At 34.6% G+C, this 16,612-nt stretch overlaps 1 long non-coding RNA gene across 1 annotated transcript; it reads left to right on the top strand.

The window, feature by feature from the left end:
- The first annotated feature begins 515 nt into the window (after window positions 1-515).
- On the top strand, window positions 516-14,431 carry LOC150077597 (uncharacterized). The gene is made up of 2 exons (XR_016547706.1): window positions 516-625; window positions 13,734-14,431. It is a non-coding gene; the product is annotated as an uncharacterized LOC150077597 (long non-coding RNA).
- Window positions 14,432-16,612: the final 2,181 nt, after the last annotated feature.

Below are 16,612 nucleotides of genomic sequence, written 5' to 3'. Positions count from 1 at the left end.
CCGTCACCACCAAATATGGAGGAAGCGGAAAGGTCAGGGAATGACCACTGCATATCCCAGAGCAATATGGCCTTAGTTGCTAATACTCTTAAAAACCAAAATAACAACAACAACAGCCAATGTTAAACTTCAACTGCCATTTCTCTGCCCATCTGCCTAATTTTTCTAGATCCTGTTAAACTAGCATACCACCACCATGCCAACTTTTGTATCTTTTATATTATCTGCAGACTTGACCATTAAGCCTGATATGCCTTCATCAATATCATTAATGAATACAGAAAACAACAATGGACACAGCACCGACTGCACTAATAACATTAGTTCACCGAGAGCAGTGTCCATTGATAACCACTCTGTCGTTATTTATCTAAAAAGATTTAAATATTTAGCTTCAGTTTGTGTAATTCAGTATAAAATTTTTATCTTACTTATAACTTTACTAAAACCATGTTTTTGTGTAGTTTTCAAGACTGGTAGGAAAGAATAACAATAATTAGTTCTTTATTTCAGGTGTTTATCAGCTTTGCCAAGATGCAGGCAGATGTCTGTGAAGAATTACCCACTGATATATTACCTCAGCAGGTTTTGAGGAAAAACAGGTTGGGAAGTAGAAGAAACAAAGGTAAACTATCAGTCCTCTTGGCTTTGAAAATAAAATTTTGGTGTGGAAAAATATTTTTCCATATCAAATGCACATTTTTTGTTCACTGATGAAACTGCATGTTTTTTAGTATTGAAATTGTTTTTTAACTGATGAGTTGTGCCCTTTGCTTTAATATGTAATAAAAATTTATAAATTTCTGATAAACCAGTATTTAAATTTCTGATAAACCAGTATTTAAATTTCTGATAAACCAGTATTAAACTAGAATTTAAACCAGTAGAGAATCTATTGCATCCATTTCTCTCCCTAAGAGAAAATGACCATGTACAGTTCCAGATGGTTAGCTTTAGGCAGGCCCAAGAGGTTCACTGCACTCCTGGTGTCTTGAGATAAAATAGATATTTCCCGAGCATTGTTTTAATTTTATATAATGCAAAAAAAGGCAGTATTATCGAATCAGTTATTATTAATCTTTATAATTTAATTTAAAATATTAACAGTGATTGTCTTCAAGGCCAGTAATCTCACTGTAGTCCTATTACCTTAAACCACAGTGGGTGGGAGAAGAGTAGAGGAAGAGTAGAGTTCATAGCTCAGAGCACCTTAACTGGCCCATATAATTTTATAATACAGATTTTCAGTTTTTGAATTTATAATACTCTTTGAATGCAGAGAGAAATGGTGGGAGGGGACATTAATTAGCCATCAAAACCATAGTTGGCAGTGAGCTACTTAAGAAATTGGTAAATTTCTAGTAACCTGGTAAATTTCTAGCTAAGCTTTGATAATTTTAAGATAATATATAATTTTTTTTCCCTAGAGAAAAATTTCTATGACTATAGTAAATAATAACAACGTTTGGGATAAATAGTACATAATGAATAACTAATTAATAATAAATAATACACTGAATATTATTATGGGGGACATCAATGCTAAGGTTGGAAAAAGACAAAACAGTGCAGAAAGGGGAACTATAGGAAATTTTGGAATTGGTGAAAGAAATGAAAGAGGTGAAAGACTTGTGGAATTTGCAGAATCTCAAGGACTGTCAGTAATGAACACTTTTTTCAAGGAAAGGGTGAATAGAAAGTGGACATGGAAGAGTCCAAATGGATTAACTACTAATGAAATCGACTTCATCCTCACTAACAGAAGATATATTGTGAATGATGTTACCGTCCTGAATAAGGTAAATGTTGGAAGTGATCACAGAATGGTAAGATGTACACTTGATATAGATGTAGGAAAGGAAAAAACTGACTTGAGTAAATAATACAAAGGTCTTTGAGATAACAAAAGAGGAGAAAAAGCAGTATGTACTGGAACTTAAGAACAAGTTTGAGCTTCTGCAGACTGCTCAGGACCAAGATATCGACGAGGAATATTACAACTTCCTGAAAGTGATAAAGCCCAAGAAACCTATAGGAGAAAAAGAAATCCAAAGAAGAAAAAATTAGTCAAGAAACACTTGTCGTGATGAACCGAAGACGACAAATGAAGAGCAAGAAAAACACTGACAGGGAGAAAATTGAGTATACTGAGTTATGCAAAGCCATTAGAAAGAGACTCAGAGAGGATATAAAAAATTTAACACAAAAGTAGAACAAGCATTAAGGGAAAACAAAAGATTTAAATCAGCAGCCATGAGCAGTAATAAAGAAAGACAAATGATACTGAAACTGAAGAATAGCGATGGTGTACTTATAAACAGCAGAGAAGGCATAATTCAAATAGCAGAAGACTACTATAGAGAATTATACAAGGAGCAGGGGAATGATGCCAGCAGTGGGGAAGATGGATTGCAAAGTAGCAACACATACGACATACCCAATATTCTTCTGGATGAAGTAGAACAGGCATTTGAAGAAAATGAAGAATCAGAAAGCCCCGGGGAAGATGAAGTTACGGTAGAGTTGTTAAAATTGGGAGGAAGAGACATAACACAAAAACTGGCAAGGCTCTTCACAAAGTGCATTAGAAAAGGTGTGACGCCTAAAGGTGTGGAATAATGCAATCATAGTTTTGCTGCATAAGAAAGGAGATAAATCAGAAATTGGAAATTATAGACCAATTAGCTTGTTATCCCACATCTACAAGTTGTTCACAAGGATCATTACTAACAGATTAGAAAGAATACTTGATGAGAATCAACCGAAAGAGCAAGCTGGCTTTAGGACAGAATTCTCAACTATGGATCACCTTCACGTAATATCACAGCTAATGGAGAAAGCAAATGAATATAAAACACCATTATGCCTGGCATTTGTGGATTATGAAAAGGCATTTGACTCCATACGGCAATGTTTCGGGCACTGGAAAGACAAGGCATAGATACCCCATATATTATGATTTTGAAAAAAATATATGAGAGTGCTACCTCCTTTATTAGACTAGACAAAGACAGTAGGAAATTTAAAATCTAACAATTTTAACACAATCTTTTTTTTATGCAATAGTTGAAAAAGATTTGAATTGCGTGTTACGCTTACCGCGAGTCGTATGGTCAATAAACAAACGTTTGCCTGCTGCCCGCCTCGGTGTGTTCCATCAACCATCGGAAGAAGACGTGTTTGTCTCTTGCTAATAAAGTCAATGCAGACTTGCATTTAAAAATTCAAATTTTTAAATGAGCCAGATGAAAATGTTACCGCGAAGGAGATAACGGTAAAAGAATTAGATGAAATCTTTCGTATTGCATAGAACCTCAAACAAAAGGTTTCATGTTCTCTGCGATATTTATTTTGCCAGGGCCCAGAGAAGATTGTTGTCAGCTATCGGAAATTGATTGATGAAAAGAGAAAGTCAACACTCTTCAAATATTTCCGCAACAGTAATTTCTTCATTGTGTATTTTATGTCAGAGGTTCCCAAAGTTTTAGCATTAGCATAGGCACATGATGCAAGAAAGCAAGCTTATATAGCATCAGCAAAAAAAAAAAAAAAAAAACCCTCGAACCATTCAAAGCTTTATATACACCTCAATCAGATCACCTTGCTGACACCTAGTCTCCAGATGCTGCAATTTGCAGAACTTAACCTTTCTTGGTAAGAGCAACTCTGTTCCCCCCAACAATCTTGTTGCCCTTTTGTTTACTCACTCCAGCAGCTCGACATCCTCCCTAAAATGAGGCTTCCAGACTTGTATGCAATACCCAAGGTGTTGCCTGACCATTGCATTACACAAAGGGATAATCATCTCCTTATCCCTGCTAGCAAAATTCCTGTATATCATTGACAAGACCCCCATGAGCTGCTCTGGCACAATTATCTGAGGCCTTTTTCATTCTCCAACTTCCCTGAGTGTAGTAGCATACAGTTGGTATGTTACTCTAGGGTTACTACTATCCATATGCAGTACTTTGCATTTAGCATTAGTTGAGGCATATGATGCAAGAAAGCAAGCTTATACAGCATCAGCCAAGGTTAAAAAAGAAACCTTCCCATTTCACCCATCTGGTCACTCCAAATGTTTATCTAGTTCAGCCTTAAATTTATTTAAGTTATCAGCTTCCACAACGACAAATAGAAATCTGTTCCAGCAATCAAATACCCACTGGCTAAAAGCAAACTTCCACACATCTATCGTACAACTGTCTTTCCTCAATGTGAATCTATGCCCCCTCAGGTTCTTGAACTGAGCAAGCAGAAGAATCCCATCAGCATTGTGCCTAATCAAACCATTCAAGGCCTTATACACCTCAATCAGATCACCCCACAGGTGCCTAGTCTCCAGATGCTGCAACTTGAGAAATGAGCACCCCTTTGTTCCTCTCACCAATCTTGTTGCCCTTCTCTGTACTCATTCTAGCAACTATATCCTTCCCAAAATGAGGCTCACAGACCGGTATTCAGTTCTCAAGGTGTGGCCTAACCACTGCCTTATACAAAGGGATAATCACCTCCTTGTCTGAACTATTACTGATGTCTTGTCTAGGTGATCCTGCATCACTTCTTTAACTTCAGAAAATTATTAACTTCCACAACAACAACAACAAATGGAAGTTTGTTACAGCAATCAACCACCTGCTGGCCAAAGGCAAATTTCTGCATATCTCTTCAAAAACTGTCTTTCCTCAATTTGAATTTATACCCCCCCCCCCCCAAGTGGTAATCTAAGCAAGAGGAAGAATCCCACCAGCACTGAACTTGCTCAAACCATTCAAAGCTTTATATATATACCTCAATCAGATCACCTTGTGATCTGATTGAGATCATTGTGACACCATTATTTTCCCCAGAACAGAAGTTAAACTATAGGTCTATAATTATTTGTGTCACTCTTTGAACCCTCTTTGTGACTTGGGGATACATAAGCACATTAGAGTCCATGGGGACCTCCCCTGAATCTAAGGATGCTCTCATAATTATAGCTAAGGGTTTGCTTACTTCCCTTGCTGCCACCTTCAATATAACTGGATAGATTCCATCTGCCCCAGGTGCCTTTTTTATGTTTAACTTCAACAATTTCTATTCCACTTTTCTCTCCGTTATTACAAAATCATTTAGCTTCCTGTTAGAGTTTAGTAAACTTCTGTCCTCCCCTTCCTTACAGAATTTCTCATGTGTGAATGTAGATGCAAAATACTCATTCAGTTTGTAAGCTATCTGAGCAGGATCATCAACAGTCGAACCATCAACATCAAGTGGACCAATTTCATTCATCCCCTATCTTCTAGTTTACATAAGTAAAAATTTTTTTTTTTTGTTTTTCTTTGCATTCTTGTAATCAGCCTTCGTTTGCCTAACCTTCTTTGTGACTTAATTACAGACTAGCTTATATCTGCCATAGTCTTCTAAGAAACTGAAGTTTAACATTTGTCAATGTTAAACTTCAGTTGCCTCCTCTCAGTCCACTTGCCGAATTTTTCTAGATCCTGTTGAAGTAACATAGTGTCATTACTCTCATTAATAACCCTGCCAACTTCATATCATCTGCGAACTTGGACATTAAGCCTGAAGAAAACAACAATGGGTCCAACACAGAACCCTGTTGGACTTCACTAATAACATTGGCCCACGAAGAGCAGTGTCCACTGATTACCACTCACTATCTTCTTCCATTCAATCATCCCTTTATCCATAGCAGTAACTTGCCCTTAAAACCATATCACTCCAATCTGTACAGCAGTTTTCATGTGCAGCACTATGAAAAACTCTCCTGAAATCCAAATACAGTCGGACCTCTCTTTAACGAACTTCCATATAGCGAACTTTTTTTGATTTCCCCTTGGTCATTACATTAAAAATAGTTTCTGAATAATGAAGAAAATTTCCATATAACAAACTGATTTCGAGAGACCTAGGTATGCACTGTTTGCGCCTCGGGCCTTCAGGCAAGAAAGCTGATGCTGTAGAAAGTACTAATTAATGCTAAAAGGATTAAGCATTAATCCCTTTAGCTTTTAATAGCTAAAGGCTTTAATTCCACGAATTAAGAGCTAATACATTTTACAATGTAATGGTGTCTGTAAAACCCTGCAGGAGGAAACTGGCCAACCACGTCGCGGGATAGAAAAAGATGGAAGTTTGGGAGAGGCCTTTGCCCAGCAGTAGATCAACAATGGCTAAAAAAGAAGTAAAACCTATACAATTTATACACTACTATGCTGAGAAGTCCAGCTGGTCAGCTGTCTACAGCCATTGGCTCTGGTCAACCTATTTTCTACCATAAGCATCCTATTAGAGAATTAGGAGAGAATGATTTTTCTTTATCTCAGAAATTTATATGTTGTTTCGAAGAAATGAGTCATCCACACTTTCATTAAATTTCACCTGTCTGTTTACACGGTAGCTACAAATGGTCCCTAATTTCAGCTTTTAAAAAAGTGTGAAAAAGCAGAAGTGCTTAATAGTGTAGATTGCGGCATTAAAAAAAAGAAATCACTTTAAAATTTGATGTCCCTGCCAGTAGTGTCAACCATTCTGAAAAATCCTATTTCAATTCTCAAACTGTTTGAGGAAACAAGACCCAGTCGGAAGTGTGCAAAATTAGGCCTTTGGGAAGATGTAAATGCAGTTTTTAATGCATGAAGTTGATTCAAGACCAAAACATGCCGATATCAGTGCTATTAATAAAACAAAAGGCTATGGAGTATGCATCTTTTCTTGGGCACAAGACATTCCAAGCCAGTTCTGGTTGGCTGGACAAATTTAAAGAGCATCATGGCTTACTCAAAAAAAGTTATTTCTGAGGAAATTGGAGTTGCAATCAAAGAAGACTGTACCCATTGGAAAGAATAAATTTTGAAAAAAATATGGAGGACTACGAGTCCAAGGACATATTCAATGTTAGCATTAGCATTAGCATTGGTAGAGGCATATGATGCAAGAAAGCAAGCTTATTCAGCATCAGCCAAAAAAAAAATAAATAAAAAATAAACACCACTCCCATTTCACCCCTCCGTTCGTTCGAAATACCTGTCCAGCTCAGCCTTAAATTTGTTTAGGCTAACTTCCACAAGTGATGGAAGTCTGTTCCACCAACCAACTACCCACTGGCTAAAGGCAAATTTCCGCACATCTATCCTATATCTGTCTTTCCTCAATTTGAATTTATGTCCTCTCAGGTGATTATTCTGAGCAAGAGGAAGAATCCCATCCGCATTGAGCATGCTCAAACCATTCAAGGCCTTATACACCTCTATCAGATCACCTCGCCGGTGCCTAGTCTCCAGACTCTGTAATTTGCAAAACTTAAGCCTTTCTTCATAAGAGCAACCCTTTGTTCCATTCACTAATCTTGTTGCCCTTCTCTGTACTCGTTCCAGCAGCTCTACAGGAGCCAGAGAATTTATTTCGCCAGGGCCCAGAGAAGATTGTTGTCAGCTATCGGAAATTGATTGATGAAAAGAGAAAGTCAACACTGTTCAAATATTTCTGCAACAGTAATTTTTTCATTGTGTATTTTATGTCAGAGGTTCCCAAAGTTTCTTGGTTCACGGTGCCTTTAATGTCTCAGTAATTTTTTCAAGGCGCACCCAGACCAAAAGAAATGCCTAACAGTTTCGTTTAGTAGTTAGGTCCAAACAACTTAATAAGAAATGCTGAAACTGTGAACTACCTCGAGCTAGTAGTTCGCACGGTGTCCGACAGATGTCGAGTATCGCTGTGTTTCCCTCGAAAATTTAAAATATTTCGCGGCACACAGTTTAAGAACCGCTGTTTTATGCAATAAACATTTAATTCCATAATTATTTTCATTATCTTTTACATTATATACAGTTAAAAAGTTATTTAAAAGGTATTTTTAAAATTCTTTATGGACATTCCAGAAGGTCAAGGACCAATTATAATTTTTCCTATTGGTTATGATATTCGATTAACGCGTTTCCGTTTTGCGCGATGCGCTCGCGGGACGAATTAATCGCGTTAATCGAGGCTCGCCTGTATTGCTGACCACAACTATTGCATTGGAAATAAAATTATTGAAAGAGCCTCTAATCACATGAACATGGCGCAGCCACTTGGAAGGGCTAAAGCACGCCGCCAACACATACAAAAAAAAATAATAATAATAAGAGTATACAATTGCACTGTCATGTGTTGACATTTATAAAAGTAACCCTTGGTACCATTAAAAAAAGAGCATATAAAACATAAGGTTTTATTTGAAGATTTTCTACTTTTAAAATTACATGCCTATTTTACTATCTCTGTATGGATTTGGTTTTTGACTACTTCTTAAATATACGGTCCCAATCTGGTCTCCCAATAATTTGACTAATATATATATGCATTGGAAGGTAAACAACAAAAGATAGTCTAATATGAAACACTTTCACTGTCCTCTTCCAACTGGCCAAAATTTCATAATCTTCTTTGGTAATCTTGCTGGATGCATCCTATCCAAATGATTAATCCATCATTTGGACAAGATGCATCCAGCAAGATTACCAATGAAGATTGTGAAATATTGGCCAGTTGGAAGAAGGGATCCAGGACATCCGAAGAAAAGATGGACTGGAACTGGCCATCTGGCCTAAATCCTTGAAATGATGATGATGACGACGACTAAAAATTATTAACCAAACAGTGAAAGTGTTTTATATTAATTAAGTGTTTTATAATTTTTATTTAAATAATTTAATTCTGATCTTGGTATTCAAGATTTTAGTATGCTCACTGAGAAGAAAAATGCAACACAATTACATGCAAACACTCAGTTGTAACAAAACTGTGCCTACTCTTGAAAGTTATTAGAGTTACATCTGTGAGGTCTATGTCTCTAAAGAGTAGTGAAGCATTTGTATAACTGGGGTTGCACATTTTAGTGACCTGGTTCACTTGTAAACAAGTCGTTTTTGATATATGAATATGCCTTAGTAGTTCAGTTTCTTTTCTTGTACAGTCTGTTACAACTAAGTGTTTGCATGCAGTGCCAGATTTACATATGGGCTGAGCAGGCTGCAGTCCAGGGCCTCATAATCTAGGGGGCCTCGGCCTCCTGCCAAAAAAAATTTTAAAAATTTACCATTAATTTTATTTCATTTGTAAGGATAAAAATCAGGGGCATACCTAGGCCAAAATAATGTGTAAGCACAAATCCAAAATTCAGGAACACATTGATGGGAGTGCCGAATGCACTCACCCTTGAATCCTTGATTTTACTATTTAGGCCCAGTTGCTTAATAACATTAAACACATGACGTATGAGTCTATGACTATATAACAATTAAGGCAGAAACACACTACTGTATTATCATGTCACGGAACTGTCGTCATGTCACTGTCTAGTGTAAACTGTGAAGTCGGTCAGAGAAGAAGCATCACTGTAACATAGGATAACCAGATTAAAAATTTGATCTCGGGATACTCACATTATATCCTTAAAAAAAATGGACAATTTTGATAACAAATATTTTATTTCTATATTTTGTTGATTTTTACAAGTCCATGGAATGCAAATTAGTCAAATTTTAATAAAACTAATCGAATTATAGCCTGTGCTTTAATTCAGAAAATTTTATTGCAAGAGTTATAAACACTAAAGGAAACTTTTATAAATATTAACATCAACAAATGTTTTACATAATTGTTTACAATACATATTCAATAAACCTGATTTATTTTATCAAAAAGAAAATATTTACCTAGCAATACTTTTCATTTGGGCAAATTTTCTTTAACAGTTTTTCATTTTTTAGTGCATATGTGTAAAATTCTTTGCATTACATATTGTGATTGGTTTTATCTTTTTCCATGCATTAAACATTAAGCTAAATACTCGCTCACTCATTGCACTTGAGTGAGGCAAAGCAAAAAAAAAATTAATAATTTTTTCTGTATTACGTACTTCGTATGCATTTAAAAATTTTATCCAAATTTCTGTGGTATTTTTGAGATCTTTTGTCTCAATATTTCTATGGAATGATTTCAACAGAACATGTTCTTCATAAAGCAAATCGATATTGATATTGGGAATTTTAATAAAAAAGAGTTTGTTGCCTGAGCCTTAAAACATTACAGTGAAATAAAAAAAAAAAGAAGTCAAGTAGAATGTAAAAGGTTACAAAGTAAACATAATATAAATATTCTATAACCCTCTTTGTAAATAGGATAGAATGTTGATTTTTGAGTCTTTAAGGGTGCATTTCAACGACTTTGTCAACAATTAATTATTTCTGACAGTTAGAATGGAGGCGTGTACTGCCAATCTGGTACGTGAAGCGTGTGGCTAATTGTATGAGGTTGAAGCCTGTGGTTGTGATGTATGTGGACGTGGCCAGCGCTTGTCAATGGACAGGATCATTGCATCGGTGATAGGGTGGACTTGACAACCACTGTTCCTGTTCACTGAGGTATTGGAGCATTTGATGTTTAACGATTCCAACCAGGCGCGGCACAGATAATGGCGGGACTTATCCACAATCACGACATCGCGGTGTGGGTCAATGTCGTGGTGGGTTGCCCAGACATACTCGGCAATAGCTGAGTGCTCCACATCCGCTAAGCGGATCGCTCTTTTGTGTTCGGAAAGGCATTTTTCGAGCCATCTCCCAGTTTCCCTGAAGTAGCAGCTAGTGCAGTCACGGCAAGAGATGCAGTAGACCAATCCACTTTGTAGTAGGGTGGGGACAGGTGTTTTCACTTTGGAGACTTTGGTCTCCAAAGTGAAAACACCTGTCCAACAAATTCGTCTGTTGGAAACCACACTGGAAACATGAAAAACTGGTGTAAAACGGTTAACAGTGCAATGCACATTTGATAAAAAAAAAAAAAAAGATTAATCTATTGTAATTGTTTTTAGGAAAAAAAAAAAAACAGCAGGTTCCTGGATTTGAACTTCTAATGAAATTTCAAGAAACTATTTCTATTTATAGCTGCGTTATAAACTTCAAAAACTTGTGCACAAAAGAAGAAGAAAAAAAAATTCTCTATGAATTGTGTATTGAAATGTGTATTATTCACAAAACTGCAATATTTTCGAATACAAAAAAAATACATCAACTAACAATGGTAATATCAAAGAATAATTTATTTCTGCCCCATATGTTGAACAGTGGCACAAACAACTTAAACACATTCTTTAAAGATACTGAATTTAAAATTGTAGCCAGACCAATACGGAAATTACACACTATACTGAACAATCACTCAGTCCTTTCCTCGTTTGCAACACAAATAAATGACCTAGTATACAACATTTCTTGAGGTGATTGTGACTCGGGGGTTCTACATGGTTTCCTCAGAATTTTCGTGTTAATCAACATGCAGTGTCAGAATTAGCCTTTCATGTCGTAAATGAAAAACATACTTTTTTATTTATTGAGCATTATAGCTCTGGTTCATACTATTAACAGCCTACGTATTTGTATGAAAGTTGCAAGTGAAAGATTAGTCCCATTACATTACGTGTAGCATTTACCGGTTTGCGTTATATGCAAAATAATGTTTTCTAATTTTTAAACAGAGCGAAACCTAATATATAATTAAGTATTGTTACCTAAATATTCATTGGAGGATATTCTTCGACTTATAAGAAATATAATGACATTAAAAACTCAAAACCAATTTAATATGGTTAAGTACCAAATATGTTAATGCTGACAGTGCCTTTCTCGTTCCCTTCCACCAAAGATAAGTGACAACTCGAAACGGGTAGTGTGGCAGGAATGCTGCCAACTGCTCTCATTTACGCATTAATGAGACATTACATCTGAATGTTGAATTTAACTTATCCCAATTATCTAATTAATTTTTAAAATATATGCATCTAAAAATGTTAGTAATGAATAAAATAAAATTTTGGGTTTCACTTACTGAATTAAAGGACATTTGGCATCCTTTCCTAGTTTATTAAAGGACAAGGACATATGAGTTGAAATAAAGGACTGTCCTTTGAAATAAAGTACACTTGGCAACCCTAGTTTTAACACCACTTTTCCCCGTTTCCAGTGTGGCTTCCAATGGATGAATTTCCTCGATTTTGTGTTAATAGATGCAATACACATTGAAGAAAGAAAGTACGATCTTTTCATTTTTCAAAAACAATTCTGCTTTTGGTCATGTTTTTTATGCCAAGAAACAGTTGCGTGCATTATTTTTATTTTATTTATATATTTTTTTCCTGTATCATGCTGATAATTACTCTGTACTTTGCGGCCTTACTGTGTGCTTTCATTGCTTTCACAATACAGTACTATTCAAAAAAGAAAGACACCAAAGTTATGTTTGAAATGAAAGGTTTTCAAAATTCGTTTCGGAAGAAGACGGAGATCGCACGTGATTCTCATTTGTTAACATCGACATTAGTTGCAGTGGATATTCTTCAGCAGTTTTCTGAATACTGTTTTCATCTTATTTAATAATAATAAGGTTCTTTATTAACTTAAATTATGTATGTTCGTGATTCTGTACACTGATAACCAGAGGAATCTACCAATAAATTGTCTCTGCAAGTGAACAAACTTGTATTTTGTTAACTAATGAAACAGTACTAAAAGAGAAGTATTATTTACAATAAATATAAGGTTCAGAACTGAGCTTTCTGATTCTTCTCATCATTACATAATTCGTCCCAGTTCGGAAACATTTATTTTCCAATTTCAATACAACACTTTGTCTTTATTTCTTTGTTGGAGTAGTCTTTAAATAACATATTGTACAAGGGAGGCCTCCTTTCCACCTCACAAATAAACTCCTCTGTGTGAAACATCATCTTCCCCAAAGTATAATAAACAAACCAATTAAAGCCAACCACCCCATGCACGGGGAGAATGTCTCCTCAGGCTATGCAAATGCCAAGGCGTACGCACTTGTAACACATCCGAAGGCATTGGTAGACATTTTACGCCAACTTACATTGTCGTTCGAAGCGCCCATCTAGTTTGCATGCTTTTACCCTCTGCTTCCTGTAAAACTGGGCATTGGAAGGCGATGCCACACTTCAAGCACTCATCTAGTATAGCTCTAAAGATGCTGTCATGATTTTGGCTAAGGGTTTGCTTACTTCCCTTGCTGCCTCCTTCATTATAACTGGATAGATTCCATCTACTCCAGGTGCCTTTTTTATGTTTAACTTCAACAATTTCTCCTCCACTTTGCTGTCAGTTATTACAAAATCACTTATCTCCCTGTTAGAGTTTAATAAACTTCTGGCATTCCCCTCCTGGAATAACTCCTCATGTGTATGCTATATACAAACTGAGATTATATTAAGAATCAGTACTTAAATTCATAAACTATTTAAAATATGAAATAGAGTTCAAAGCCTGTTTTTTTTAAAATAGTTTTGTTTTATACAACACTATTTTAAAAAAACAGGCACACTAATACATTTTATACAGCACATTAATAAGTAACATTATACTTCTCTTTTTAGAGAGGTGTTACTTATCATTGGTGCAATATCATGGTAGTCTTATAATTTAAGAATGATTGCCTTTTCTTAAACCTGTCTTTCTTTCTCTGTGCTATATAATAAAGATGCAAATCCTACCATAGCTATATTGAAAATATTAACATTTTAATGACTCTCATATACCATCCTGACTTCTTAAAAGTTACTTATTAATATATGTAAATTTATTCATTTTTTTATATACTATAAAATATATTTCCTTTGATGTAAAATAAAAACTGACATAAATTTTAAATGAGAATTGATACCATTATTATAATTTCAGGAGAGCTACCAAACAAGAATGGAATTCCTGAAATTGGAGATATTGAACTTTTGGTCCAACCTTCCCGTTCCCCAAGTAGTGACAAATCTCCTGTCCATGTATGACTAATACTCACAAATCAGCCTTTTCTTCCGTCATTCTTCATCATTAAAAGCTGTGGCTAGAGGCATTCAACTCAGGCCTAATCCAAATTGACATCCTTGAGTTGTCTGAAGATAAAGTACTCAAGGCAACTCGATGCAACCATGGGTTGTAGATTAAGTCTTTCAGAAAATGTTGTTGTATTGTCTGTTTTTTTAAACATGTCATGGAGTCATGATATTCTTCTGAGTTGTTGAATAATCCCATTTTGTTATTTATTCTATCTGTGATATAGACAGACAGTGTAAAATTATGTATATCTCTGTGTAAAGTCTTTAATACTCTACGGCTATTCAAACCAAGTGGTGAAAACTTTAGAGTTGTCCCCCCCCCCATATACTATGCAGACAGCAGTTATTGAATCTAAGAAAGTGTTTTATAGCTCTTGTAAATTTTTGTAGATTACCAGAATTCATTTGATACAGAGCTTTCATACTGTGTCAACAATTTAGCCTTTCTGAAATCACTTATTTTTATCTAAAGTTGGAAAAACTGTTTAAAATCTGAATTTGTAGTAAAACTTTAAGATGGCAAAATCACTGTGGGCATCTAAACTAAAGATGAACAGAATTTTTACATCCTACATCTGTGTATCTTTTTTTTTTTTTTTTTTTTTTTTTTTTTGTTTGTTTGCTTGCTTTGTTGCTCATGGGTGCATGGGTGAAGGAATGATTTTTAACTGAAATAACAAAAAATTGTATGTTTTATTTCAGGGAAAATTTCTACATTCCACATTTGTCATATCACAAGAAACTTGATAAACATTTTTTTTTTAAGTTATGTCTGCAGAATGCATATCGTAAATCAGTCATAACATTTGAATATTGAAATATTTCATCTCAATCCATTGTCTACAGTGGTCTTCAGTAATTTCCCAGTACTTCTTGTCTTCCATGTATAAATACAGTGAACAAATTTTTCTTGCTGTCTCCTCTTGCCAAATTGCATCATAGTTAGAAATATTTGGGGGGGAAAAGGTAAACAGAAATAATGTAATACACCGAATAACTGTGGTTTTGCCACAGTAATAATAAGGGATCAGAGTAAAACAATCATTTTCTCAACATGCCAAAACTTAGTGTTAGTCATTATTTGAAAAATAATTACATTTTTTGCCTCAACCAGTATTTTTTACTCATTGCTACTCCTTTCTTCTTGTGTACGTTTACTCACAGAATGATAGTATACTGTTGGTCATATTTGCCGATGTCATTTTGTATACAGTCTATATCATATAATTGTAACTGTAGTACCACAAAACCTGCCAAAGTACTGAATTTTGACACATTTATTTTGTCTATAAATATAATTCTACATGTGTTTGTTTGTGTACATATGTACATGTATGTGTGTCTGTCTGTCTGCCTGTCTGTCTGTTTGTGTACATATGTACATGTATGTGTGTCTGTCTGTCTGCCTGTCTGTCTGTTTGTGTGTATGTCTATCTGTCTCTGTTATTAATTAGACTACACTTGATTCCATCCTTAACGACTCATTTGTGAACAGAAGAGATTCGTATGTCACTTCTGCCACAAAATACGATGTCATGCTCGATGAGCTTTGCAGAAGAGTGAAGATTTGTGAATTATTTGAGTAAAATTAGTTTATAATTATATAAATGTTATTTATTTGTATAATTTAAAAAAATATATATGAAAAAAACATGCATTTAAATGAAAAAGCAAAATTTAATTTCAGTCCTGCTTTCATATGTTCTTTTCAAAATCGAAAGTATGTGCAAGTTGGAAATTTTGACATTTAAAAAATTAAACTGGAAATCTGAATATATAATATTAACTTAACTGTTGCATTAGCACACTATACACCACATCTCTTTATATAAATTAGTATTCAATTTATTGGCAAAAAAAAATGTTAGGACATATTTTTTGACAATAAACTTTTTGTGTATATGTTACAAAAAAAAAAAAAAAAAAAGTTTATTTTTGTCTGTAACATATGCAGAGATTTTTTGACTGTATATGTTACAGACACACTGACTCCATTAATGTAAGATCCAACCACGTACAAGACCTCAAGGAGAGGTCAGGCTCTCCTCATTTTTATTGTAATAACTTTCCTTTTTTTTTTTTTTTTTTTTTTTTTCCAGATGATAGGATTACAAATGAGATCTAGAAATGTTGCACTAATAATCTTAATTAATATGGAATTATTAATTAATAATTCTATAAGTTACTTAGATTAGGTTAATATAATAGTACTTAGGTTAGGATCTACATTAGTTGAAATGATATATCTGTATGTAACATATTTCCTGCCAATAAACTGAATACTAATTTTGCATTAACCTTTTCTCTTCCATTTCTCCATGCATTTTGCTTGTTATGCATTTAAGAAAAGTATAAAAAATGCACAAAATTTTATGGTTTAAATTTAAGTAATATTTATATCCACATTTAAGTAATATTTATTTAGATTATATATAACTAGTCTTTATCATGAAGTCAGATTATTCCCCCCCTTTTGTTCAACTACACTTCTTCATAGACAAATGAATAGTTTTAGTAACATCTTTCTTAACTCAGCAGTGGTGGCACCCCAAAATGTAAAAAAAAAAAAAAAAAAAAAAAAAAAACAGTGGCAGTTCTCCTGACAGGTGTCCAACTTTCTTTTTAATTTATGGAAAAATGTTTTGATTTTTTTTTTAATTGGCCAAAATTTTAAAAATGCCAATGGATTGCAATACTTATTGTATTTTTTACTTATTGTACTTTTTA

This window comes from Mastigoproctus giganteus, chromosome 12 (genome assembly GCF_048544385.1).
Source record: "Mastigoproctus giganteus isolate SK-2022 chromosome 12, ASM4854438v1, whole genome shotgun sequence".
NCBI lineage: Eukaryota > Metazoa > Arthropoda > Arachnida > Uropygi > Thelyphonidae > Mastigoproctus > Mastigoproctus giganteus.
Note: the sequence above shows the minus strand (reverse complement) of the source record. Positions and strands in the feature narration are given on the sequence as shown.